The 12465-nt window shown below is 47.6% G+C and overlaps 1 protein-coding gene across 1 annotated transcript in view; it reads right to left on the bottom strand.

Annotated features, from left to right (window-relative positions):
- Positions 1–10867: 10867 nt before the first annotated feature.
- Positions 10868–12465, bottom strand: part of DDX3X (DEAD-box helicase 3 X-linked) — a 29390-nt gene continuing 27792 nt past the window's right edge. The window contains exon 18 of the transcript XR_004282391.1: positions 10868–11063. The gene's annotated coding sequence lies outside the window, so the exon portion shown is untranslated. The remainder of the gene's footprint in view (positions 11064–12465) is intronic.

The following is a 12465-nucleotide window of genomic DNA, read 5'->3' as shown; positions in this document are numbered from 1 at the left end:
ACCATGCCCAGGTTGCAACCATGGTAGTGGAAGGAAACTGAGTTGCTCCCTTGCCCTCTGGCCAACAGCCAGGACTGAGCCTCCCTGATGACAGGGAGTGCTCCCCTGGGCTACTTAAGGCCCTGACTCACCTCTCCCCTGGCAATAGGTGTGGCACCAGAAGGAACTCTACCAGTAAGGGCCTGGGTGGCCTCCCAAACGGGGACCTGTTCTCCTGTCAGCCTGGGATCCAACAGGAGTACAGTCCTCTCTGCAAAGAGCACATTCAAGGCCTAGCGAATTCGGCCTCCCCATCCTGAAATGTCAGGCGAGTAGAAAGGCTCAGAGGCACAGGAGGGACCGAGCTGTTAACACGTGGATTAACCCAACTTGGCCGCGCCCAGTCAGTGGGCCTGTACCAAGCACTTCCAGAACTGAACATCTGTCATTGAAGCCGTGGCCTTCCCCTGATTCCTTGACACAGCACTTTGCCAGGTTTCCCGCCACACTTCCGGTCAGGGACAGTCTTTGGAATTTCCCTTGGCTGGGGATGTGTGCAAGCTTCTGACTGAGTCTTCCCTGATTTATGGGTCTCCTCACCCTGTTGGTCAGTGAGCTCACCAAGCTTGAATTCAAGGATCTTTTTTTGACAGATAAAACTCTAGGTCACCTTTGCGCCACTCCTTCTATATTCCCCAGAGCAGAATTTTCTAGGGGCTCAATTTACGTGGACTGCTACTTTTCTACATATAGCCTGACTCTCTCTTCTTGGCCTAAATCCAGCCAGAACAGAAACTTCTTTCCAAGCCATGCAGCGCAGGAAGGAAATCCTGGGCAGCTACACACTCCTCCCTGCTGTATATCTATCTCATGATGTGTTGCCAAGACTGTCCCATGTGGCTCCCAGTGTGTGTTTGGTGGCAGGGGACAGTGCAGGACACGATCTCCTCTCAGGATCCTAAATGTGACTATGACCAAAGGCCTTCTGCTTCTTCCTGTTCAATTTCTCCCAAGTTTTCACCCTTTCTCTGGCCATATGCCCAGAAAAGCAACCTTGGGACCCACTGCCATGCCTCTCCTGGCCCCGCCTCCATGTTTCTTCCCACAATTCCCAGGAACCATATGGGACCCATGTTGGGCTTTCACTTCCTCTAGGTCATATCTTCCTCCTCAAAAGAAACAGCCTGACCAAGGGGCATTGTCTCTCCATCACAGGGGAACTATTGTGATATGAATTCTCCAGAATCGATTTTTTTGTATAAAGGTATAATTGACATACATTACATTAGTTTCAGGTGTGCAACATAATGATTTGGTATTCGTATATGTTATGAAATAATCACCACAGTAAGTCTCGTTAACATCCATCATCATACAGTTACAAAAAATTTTCTTGTAATAAGAACTTTTAAGATCTACTCTCTTGGCAACTTTCAAATATGCAAGACAGTATTATTAACTATAGTCATTATGCTGTACGTTACATCCCCATGACCTATTTATTTTATAACTGGAAAATTGTACCATTTCAGCTACCCACCCCACTTCTGGCAAACACCCATCTATTCTCTGCATCTACAAGCTTGGATTTTTTGTGTGTGTTTTGTTTTGTTTTTTTAGATGCCACATATAAGTAAGATCATACAGTATTTGCCTTTCTCTGACTTATTTCACTTAGCATAATGCCCTTGATCCATCCATGTGGTGGTCACCAATGGCAAGATTTCACTCTTATTCCCTTGTATATATGAACATCACATTTTCTTTGTCCCTTCACCCATTGATGGACACTTGAGTTGCTTCCACATCTTGGCTGTTATAAATAATGCTGCAATAAACACATAGGTTCATGTATCTTTTCCAATTGGGGTTTTGATTTTCTTCAGATAAATACCCAGAAGTGGAATTGATGGACCCTGTGGCAGCTCTGGTTTTCATTTTCTGAGGACCCTCCACACCATTTTCCAGAGTAGCCACACCAATTTACATTCCTAACAATGCACGAGAGTTCCTTCTTCTCCACATCCTCTCCAACACTTGTTATTTCTTGTCTTTTTTAAAAGATTTTATTTGTTTATTTGAGATAGAGCGAGAGTGAGCAAGAGAAAGAGAGAGAGAGAGCATGATGGGGGCAGGGGCAGAGGGAGAGGGGAAAGCAGGCTCCCTGCTGAGCAGGGATTCCCAAGGCAGGTCTCCATCCCAGGACCCTGGGATCATGACCTAAGCCAAAGGCAGACGCTTAACCGACTGAGCCACCCACGCGCCCCTATTTCTTATCTCTTTGATAAAAGTCATCCTATCAGGAGTGAGGTGATATCCCACTGTCATTTTCATTTGCATTTCCCTGATGATTAATGACATTGAGCACCTTCTCATGTACCTTTTGGTCATCTATATGCTTTCTTTGGAAAAATGTCTATTCAGATCCCCTGCCCATTTTTTAACTAGATTGCCTGAGGGGGTTGCTATTGAGTTGTATGAATTCTTTGTTTATTTTGGATACTAGCCCCTTATAAGATACATGATTTGCAAATATTTTCCCCATTCAGTAGGGCGCCTTTTCATTTTGTTGACAGTTTCCTTTGTGGTGCGGAAGCTTCTTAGTGCAATATAGTCTTCCTTGTTTATTTTCACAGAGGATTAATTTTTAATTCAGTCAAGAAATGCAGAAAAATCCTTTCCTGCTGCCAACCAAATGGTCCTCAGACTGCCCAAGGAGAAGGTGACCTATACAGAAACGCAAGACGGAAAAGCCCACTTGAATTCTCCAAAGTGTTCCCTCTGTTTCATCTGGATTTTCTCAGTTATTCATGAGGACAACCTCTGGGGTAGTTACAGTGGTTCTTTGACTTTTCCCGTTAGAAGAGTACAACACAGAGAGGTCACATGACTTGCCCCCTGTCCCAGAGCCAATAGAGGGAGAGCTGGGATTGAAACCAGGTCTGAATGGGGAAGCAGCCATGGTTCCTCCTTTTGTGTGAACGAGCACGTAGGCTTCTCTCTGATTCTACTCTTTCCCTCATTCTCCATCACATGCCAATTTCCTCTTTGAACCCCGAGTTTGATCTTTCATCTCTAACACCTTGTCAAGCCCCTGGTGCAGACCCTCACGATTCTATTTCTTGATTCCTGCCCTAGCTTTTCAATCAGCCTTTGACAGCCAGTCCTTGGCTATAATATGTTTTTTTTTTTTAAGATTTTATTTATTTATCTGACAGACAAAGATCACAAGTAGGCAGAGAGGCAGGCAAAGAGAGAGGAGGAAGCAGGCTCCCCGCTGAGCAGGGATTCTCAAGGTGGGGCTCCATCCCAGGACCCTGGGATCATGACCGAGCCAAAGGAAGAGGCTTTTAGCCCACTGAGCCACCCAGGCGCCCTTTAATATGTTCTTACATAGATGGCAGATTATTTTTCCTAAAACTCTGCTTCTTTTTATCCTTAGATTCCTCTTTGTCTCCACATCTCCCACCCCAGTGCTTCTTGCCTGGCACTCAGGGAGGATCCCAGCCCACTCCTCCAAGCCTGTCTTTCCCAACACCCCCCAGGTTCACCCTCAAGGTCAGTTCAAACAGACCCCAAACCATGCCATGCTCAGATCTGTGCCAGCAGATCCTGTCTGTGTACATCTGTCCATCCTCCAAGGATCCATCCCCCCTCCCCCCCCCACCCCCGCAATGCACCTTGACCCAAACTGCCCTCTATCTCCTGAACTTCTTATGCACTCTCCTCTAGGATCACACGGAATGACACTGAAATTGTCCCTTAAGAGGCTCCCATGTTTCCCCAGTGTGACAATAAGCTAGCACTTTGAGGACAGGTGTGACGCCATACACCTTGCCAACCGCTCCCTCTGCAACATTTAGGGCACTTGATAAAAAGGCAGGTGCCCAGGTCCCATCTCAGACTGGCTAAGCCAGAATCTCTGCAGGTGGGCCCAGGCATCTGTATTATTTTTGGTAATAACTTAACCAAGGTGTAATTTACATACCATGAAATTCGCCTTTCTACACTGTACCAGCCAGTGGTTTGTGGCATATTCACAGAGTTTTGCGACCGTCACCACTATCTAATTTTAGAGCGCTTTCATCGCCCCAAAAGGAAATTCCAAACCCTTTAGCAGTCACTCCTCATTCTCCACCCCCCCACACATACCCCCAGCCTCTGGCAACCACTAATCTACTTTCTGTCTCTGTGCATTTGCCTGTTCTGGACTTTGCTTGTCCATGGAATCGTACAATACGTGGCCTTGTGTGTCTGACTGCTTTCACTCGGCCTCATGTTTTCAAGGTCCATCCGTAATGTAGCAGGTATCAAGCCTTCCTTCCTTTCAGCGGCCGAATCGTATTTCCCAATGCAGGTCAACCCCATTTTGTTTATCCAAGCATCCGTTCATGGACATTTGGATCTTTTCCTCGTTGGGGCTGTTGTGTTTAATGCCGCTGTGAACGTCTGTGTGCAAGTTCTTGTGTGAACGTGCGTTCTCACTTCCCTTGGCGAGGTGCATAGAAGTGGAACTGCTGGGTCATAGGTTAGCTCTCTGCTTAATCCTTTGAGGCTCTGCCAAACTGTTTTCTACAGCAGCCACACCATGTAACAATCCCGCCAGCAACGGGGGAGGGTTCCAGTTTCCCCATGTCCTTGGCCCGTGGGTCTCTATCACGTTGCACAGGTGCAACTAAGTTTGAGCACCCTGCTCTGAGCTCCAGAAGTCGGACTTGTTTACCCCTCTGAGGTGTGGGGTGGCCCGGGGTTGGATCCCCTTGCACAGAGAGCCCCAGGTTTGGGGACAGCGGGGATGGCATGCTGACGAGGGGGAACGTTACTGAGGAAATCATGGCTCTTGGCAGCCTGGGCGCTGAAACTTGAGGCCCAAGAAACTGAGTGCTTAGAGCGATTTAGGAGGAAGTAGCCGGGGTAGAGGGAGGACAGAGACCGAGCTAGGTCCTGACTCAGCCTTAGAGTTGCTGTTTGACCGTGATTGGGTCAGTCAGCCTCCCCCAGCCGGGCTGTGATTGGTCAAGAGAACGAGGATGGTGTCTGCTTCTCACCTCCACCCCACAAAGGGTGCCGTGAGGTTAAAATTAGCTCATTGAAAGCATCTGGTGCAAGTTCACGGCAACTCCTATGCATTATCATGGTATTATCTCGGTCTTGTCCTTGGCTGGGAACAGGAGGGAGTGGTTGATGGGACAAGCGACGCCACAGTTTTCCGGACTGATGCAGCAGCTCTGATTCTTTCCAAGCCCAACAGCCCTGGTTTAAATCCCTGCCTCCCCTCCCCCCATGGCTCAGATGGACTAAAATAAACAGGAAGTTTCCATTTCACCCAGACCTCACTGAGGCTTGGGTGGCATGTGACTCCTGCTGCCCAGTTCCTTCTCTCTGTGGAAGGATCTTTCAGGCTGGGGTGTGGCTACATTTGTATGCACAACAAAGATACCTCCTCCTCCTCCTCCTTCTTCTTCTTTTGCTTCTATGACTTCCTGTCCCGCACTGATTCTAGTGCCTTCCCCCACTCCATACACACTTACACAACATCAAGCGGGCATGTGCCGAAATAAAAGGGCTAGAATTCATATCAAAGTCCCACACCAAGGAGCTTGTTGCAAATCCAGATGAAGTGATCTGTGGGGGCAGAGGCTGACAGTTGTTACTCAGAAGCTCAGTCCCCAGGTTGTGTTTGTGTTTGATTTTTTTGTTTTGTTTGTTTGTTTGTTTTGTTTTGTTTTGTTTTTGAACCAAGTGAAACCTTAGTCCCTTGAGCAACATGAGGCTGTTTGTTTTCTTGCCTTGCCCCTGCACTTGCTCCCTGTGTTGTAGGGGGGAGGAGAGACCCCGCTTTTCTTGGCCCTTGGGCAGAGGTGGGGGGGGGTCTGTTTCCTTTCTGCCGCACAAAGAACGGCAAATCCCCAAAATGGGCCTACATGGAAATAGTCACTGAGAATAAGCAGCTGTTCCCATCCGACGGTCCTCACATGACAGCCAGGGCAGGCCAGCTTTCTCCTGCTTCCTGGAATTGTGTTCCTAAGCTGGGGGATAAGCAGATGGTGTAAGTTCATTTGTGGGTTTGGAATGCTAAGGCGTGTGTGTGTGTTTTCATAGAAAAATAGAAGAGACAAAATTTTGTCAAGCCTTTGTATATTTCTCACGTCACCTCGTCATCCAGACCTTCAGTCATCCACTTTCAGACAACCGAATTCCAACCCCTGGAGCCGATGGAGGAGCTCTGTTTCTGACTGAAAGAGTCCAGAATATTCTCGTAAGAGGACTGAGAACTTCCCAGAACTCTGAGAAACCATGAGCAAGGGCATCCTCGCCCCTGCGGAGCCTACTGGGCTACCCTCGAAGAACAGAGGTCACGTAGATGCCTGGGCTCTGTCCCCAGGGCTGTGACCTGGGGATAGGTTTGAGGGAGGACTTTGAACTGAAGGAAGAAATCCCCAGGAAAGATCATAGGGCACCTGCTCTTTGCTCTAGTGAGCCTATGGTCAGCCCTCAAACCTCACCCAGCCCCAGGCGGGGATGGAGGAACAGTGAAAATTGGACTCCAAGAGCATCCAGAAGCTTCGGCCTGAGGCCTGTTCCAGGCCCCGCTCCTTTGAAGCACGAATGGGTTAGAGGTACCTGTCATCACTAGGCACCCTGCCCACCCAGTTTGACGGGTTGGGGGCCACTCCCTCCCCAGCGGCAGTTTCTAGCCTGGCTCCAGCGTCCCCAGCAACCCTCAGACTCCAGGGCATTGTCCAGAATGTTGATGGTTGGAAGATGACTCTGGAAAATAACTGGAGCTGAAAAATAACTAACTAGTACCTCCCACTTGGGCCACCCCAATTTCTCTGCCTGGCTGTGTGGAAAGGGGGACGGAGCTTTATCTTCCAGGGAGTCAGCTCATGGGCTCATGGTGCAAGCTCCAAAGAGGGAGTGCTGAGAAGGCTGCTCAGAGTTCTCTCAGTCACCCTCTGCTACAAAAGGCAGCACAATCCTGACTTGGGGGAGGCAGGGCTCAGCGCCAGGAGTCCATCTCTGAGACTGTTTCTCAGTGCTGAGGGGAGCAAATAACAGCTCTGCTGTCCTGCGATTGTCATGAAGATAAAAGGAGATGATGTGGGAGAAGCCTCAGAAGTGCTGGAATGTTCTGGAGCCTGATCTAAGTGTGGGTTACCCAGCTGGTCACTTCAGATTTATGCATTTGGCTGTCTCTAAATAATATCAATAAAGTACCATAGGCAGGAAAAAGAGCGAAGAATGAGGTAACTGATGGGCTCCGGCACTTCATACCTGGTCAACCATTTGTCAGCGCGGATTTAAAAACTTTCAGTGAAGGGACGCCTGGCCGGCTCCACGGGTGGCAAATGCGACTCTTGATCCTGGGGTTGTGAGTTAGAGCCCCACGTTGGGCATAAAGATTACTTAATAAAAAAAAATAATAATAAATAACATTTAAAAATAAAAAATAAAATAAAATTTAAAAATAAATAAAAATAGGGGCGCCTGGGTGGTTCTGTCATTAAGCATCTGCCTTCAGCTCAGGTCGTGATCCCGGAGTCCTGGGATCGAGCCCCGCATCGGGCTCCCTGCTCGGCGGGAAGCCTGCTTCTCCCTCTCCTACTCCCCCTGCTTGTGTTCTCTGCCTCTCTGTCAAATAAATAAATAAATAAAATCTTTAAAAAATATTAATAATAATAATAAATAAATATTAAAAACTTTTAGTGGAACATAACCACTCCCCTGATTTCTAATATCACGGGTTCATTTTGCCTTGCTTTTGAACTTCCTGTAAATGGAATCATACAGTACAGATGCGGGCTTGTTTGCTTTTTTGTTTGTTTGTTTGTTTGTTTGTTTTTTTAATATTTTATTTATTTATTTGACAGAGAGAAATCACAACTAGATGGAGAGGCAGGCAGAGAGAGAGAGGGAAGCAGGCCCCTGCTGAGCAGAGAGCCCGATGCGGGACTCGATCCCAGGACCCTGAGATCATGACCTGAGCCGAAGGCAGCAGCTTAACCCACTGAGCCACCCAGGTGCCCCTTGTTTGCTTTTTTTTTTTGGTCAACATTAGGAGATGCATCCGCCTTGTCTCAAGAGCTCATTCATTTGCGTGGCTGTATGGTATTCCACTGTCTGACGACATCATTTACTTCTCTGTTCCACGTCAGTGGCATTGGGGTGGTTTCCGGTTTAGGGTTATTAAGAGGAATGCTGCCATGAACATTTTTGTCCGGGGGCAAATGTATATTTGCATTTCCCTCTGGGATCTACTCAGGAGTGGGAGTGCTGAGTCAGGGAAAGCATCTGTTCACTTTGGGTAGATACATATAAAACTCTAAAGGAGCTCATACATCTTCTCCCCTCCCCAAGACCCCTGAATATAGAGCCTTTACTATGGTTCTCCCGAAGCATACCCCTAGAACTGGGGTGGTGGGGACAGTTGTCACCTCAAGGGAGGCTCTCAGTCATCAGGGGGCCGCCATTACAAAATACCACGGACCACGTGGCTTCAACACCAGAAATGTTCTCACAGTTCTGGAGGCTGGAAATTGGAGCTCGGGGTGCTGGCTTGGTCAGGTTCTGGTGAGAATCCCCTTCCTGGCTTGCCGCCTTCTCACAGTGTCCTCACATGATGGAGAGAGAGGGAGCTCTCTGGTGTCTCTTCTTTTTTTTTTTAACTAGAGTGCCTAGTTGTGTTTTTATTTTGTGTTTATCCTTTTTTAAGATTTTATGTATTTATTTATTTAGAGAGAGAGAGAGAGAGAGCGAGAGAGAGAGCAGGGGAGGGGCAGAGGAAGAGAGACTCTTAAGCAGACTCTGCTCTGAGCCTGGGAGCCCGATGCAGGGCTTGATCTCCTGATCCTGAGATCATGACCTGAGCTGAAATCAAGAGTATCAGATAAAAAATGTATCTTTTTAAGTAAGCTTCTACACCTGGGTGGCTCCCTCAGTTAAGCATCTGCCTTTGGGCTCCTTGCTCAGCGGGGAGCCTGCTTCCTCCTCCTGCCTGTTGCTCCCCTGCTTGTGCTTTTTCTGACAAATAAATAAAACCTTAAAAAAAGCGTCAGAGACCGGAAGACACCAGGTGACATAATAGCCACATACAATGTGGAATCTTGGGTTGGATCCTGAAACAGATCAGAATCATTTGTGAAAACACTGGTGATGCTGGGATTAGGTTCATAGTTTGGTGAATAGTGACATAACTAAATGTAGTGTGGGATCTTCAGGGATTGAGCTAGAACCTGTGTGTTTAGCAAAGGTGCACCCAGAGATTCTATTGTTGTGTTAAAAAGACTTGCACTGCAGTGCTGATAATAGTTGAAGCTTCTTGTGACTCCACGGGGGTTCATCCTATCACTCCTTCTCTACTTTTGTGTTCTTTGGAAAATGCTAGAACCTCAGAGCTTGCTCGGCAATTGTTTTCAAGAGCCAAATACTAGAAAATGGCCCGAATGTCCAGCAATGCCAGAATTCAGTACATTGTGCTATTCACGAATATTACAGAGCAAAGAAAGCTCAAAACCAGGCAAAACCAATATTTAAGGGGTGCCTGGGTGGTTCAGTCAATTAAGCATCTGCCTTCAGCTCAAGGCAGATGCTATCAAGCCCGGTGTTGGGCTCCTTGCTCAGTGGGGAGTCTGCTTCACCCTCTCCCTCTGCTTGTGTTCTCTGTCAAATATATAAATAAAATGTTAGGAAAAAAAAAAAAACAACTCATAAATGAGCCCATCCTCTGATCCCTAACCCCAGTCCTGGGAATTTATCCTAACAGAATATATTTTTTTAAAGATTTTATTTATTTATTTGACAGAGATCACAAGTAGGCAGAGAGGCAGAGGGGTTTGGGGGGAAGCAGGCTCCCTGCTGAGCAGAGAGCCCAACGCTGGGCTCTATCCCAGGCCCCTGGGATCACGACCCGAGCCAAAGGCAGAGGCTTTTTTTTTTTTTTTAATTTTATGTATTTATTTGACAGAGAGAAATCACAAGTAGATGGAGAGGCAGGCAGAGAGAGAGAGGGAAGCAGGCTCCCTGCTGAGCAGAGAGCCCGATGCGGGACTCGATCCCAGGACCCTGAGATCATGACCCGAGCCGAAGGCAGCAGTTTAACCCACTGAGCCACCCAGGCGCCCCCAAAGGCAGAGGCTTTAACCCACTAAGCCACCCAGGCGCCCCCTCAGGGAATATTTTTTAAAAGAATTACCCACCATCCAACTTCACAACTGTCAACTGATTGGGTGATCTCATTTTGTCTGTACCCTGCCCCACTTCTGCCCCTTGGATTATTCGGAAGCCCATGCCAGACATTGTTCCCTTTCACTGATAAACATGTATCTCTGAAAGGTCAGAAGCCCCCTCACAAAAAGTAATTGCACTACCATTATCACCCCTCAGGAAAAAAAACTCCCACAATTCTTCAACGTCCGGGTGCTTGTGAGAACTCGTGAGACCAAGGTCTGACTCACAGAGAAAACTTAAAATCAAGAGCAGTGGTAGTTACTGGTGAGTCACTAGTTCTCAGTGTTTCTGTGCGGGCTCACCTCCATCGTAGTGACGCTATAACAACACAGTGTCACCCCAGCCACATGCTCTCCATATTCCTGAGAGAGAGAAAGTGTGTGTGTGTGTGTGTGTGTGTGTGTGTGTGTGTGTGTTCTTCTTTAACAGTAAAAATAAAATATAAAGTCGTAAAACAAGAAATTTTGTATTTGCCAAGGGGTCATGCAGATCTCTCATATGATGGAAAATATATGTAAAAATATTTATGTATCATGATTGATTGGAGCTGCCCTTTCCCTCTTGTTTTATAGGTTCATTTGCTTCCCAATATTTTATCTAGAAAAAAATTTAAACCTGCCAAAGAGTTATAAGAATAAACAGCCCAAAGGAAGGAAAGTGAGATGCATAGGGATTTATTTTTCTTATGGACAGAGAGGCATGGGGGAAGACAGCTCAGGCTGGGGTACTGGCATCACAGGGTCATCCGTGATGTAGGTTTGCTCAATCTTTCTACTCCGCTATGGTCAGCATATGGTTTTAGTCTTTCTGGTCACAGAACACTTCCTGCACCCCTGGGTGTGAGGCTCCAAGTTCTAGGAGAGAAAAAAAAATAGCAGATCTGAAAGGTTTTTTATGAGGTTTCCCTTGGAAAGGGCCACCCATCCAACCCAGAGACTTCTACCTACACCTCATTGACCAGAATTGAAAGACGAGGCTGCCCTAGAGGAAGGGGGGTTAAGGAGCCAAGGACTCTTAGAGGAGCATGTCCATCCTGAACCCAAGTGGGGTTCTGTTAGGAACGGAGACGGGAAAGGAGTATCTGTCACAGACAGGGAGAGAATAAAGGCAGAGAGGCAGCCACATCGGGGGTCCAGGCAGAAGGCAGCAGGAAGGGAAGGAAGAGCCATGTTCAGAAACAATGAGCCAATCTCAGATCACGGTAGGAGAGATGTTACAATGAGCCGTCAGGGTGGTGCTGAGCTTCCTGCCCTGGTGGACAAGTGGAAGGATTGGGAGGCAGGGGCAGGGTGTTATTTTTCGTGCCTGTCGTGACAGTTTACTATTGGCGATATGTCCAGTGAAGCCGTGGAATCATACAATGGCCCTTTAAATAGACAGCATCTTACTTTCAGGGAGTAAATGTGGTTTGGTGCTACAGATCCTTCCATGGCAGGAAGACAGTTATCGGGAGGGCAGCCCTTGGTACAGGAGCATCAAGGGAACCACATCTAGTGGCCTGGAGAGAGGGGAAACCCAGCCCTCTGGAAGCTGGCCCTCAGAAGCTGGAAAGGAGGGGGCCAAGGAAGAGTCATCAGCCTCAGCAGCTCCTGTTCCCCCTTTCATTGGCAAGAGACTGGCTCAGGGCCCTGTCAGAAGTGGCATGTCTTTCCCTGAGGGCTTCCCTGGGACTTTAATTAGAGCCCTTAGCTAAGAATGTCAGGGAGGGCCTCTGAAGAGGCGACATTTGGGTGAGACCCGAATGAGCAGGAGACTGCTGTGAGGACAAAGGAAGTTGTAGCAGAAAGGCGGAACTTGGCACGGCTAAGGGAGGGAAAGGAGGTTGGTGTGAGGAGGTCCCGTGGCTGCAGGGAGGAACCAAGTCAGGGGCTCTTATAAGGCATAACGGAGGCAGGAAGGTCAGGCGAGGAGACTGTTAGAGGAGTTCCAGAAAGAAAGGAAGTTGACTTGGACTTGAGCAGCGGGGGTGGTGAAGTGGCCAGGTTTAGAAGTAGAGCCTCTGAGATTTGCAGATGAAGGGAAGGAGAAAAAGAGAAAAAAAAGAATGACTTCCGAGCTTTTGACCTGAGTGAGTGGGTGAACGATCTCGCCATTTAAGGAAATGGGGAAAGGACCCAGAGGTGGTCAGGGAAAGGGAAGCAGAAGGTACAAGTATCTATTGTTATCCACCACCTTTCAGTTCTTTAGTTCAGATGGTGGCGAGTACCCCATTATTTGAATATTATAAAATCTCTTAAAGTTTATGTATATTTATAG

The sequence above is a fragment of the Mustela erminea genome, chromosome X, assembly GCF_009829155.1.
Source record: "Mustela erminea isolate mMusErm1 chromosome X, mMusErm1.Pri, whole genome shotgun sequence".
Classification (NCBI taxonomy): Eukaryota; Metazoa; Chordata; class Mammalia; order Carnivora; family Mustelidae; genus Mustela; species Mustela erminea.
The sequence above is the reverse complement of the archived record's forward strand: the minus strand, read 5'-3'. Positions and strand labels throughout refer to the sequence as shown.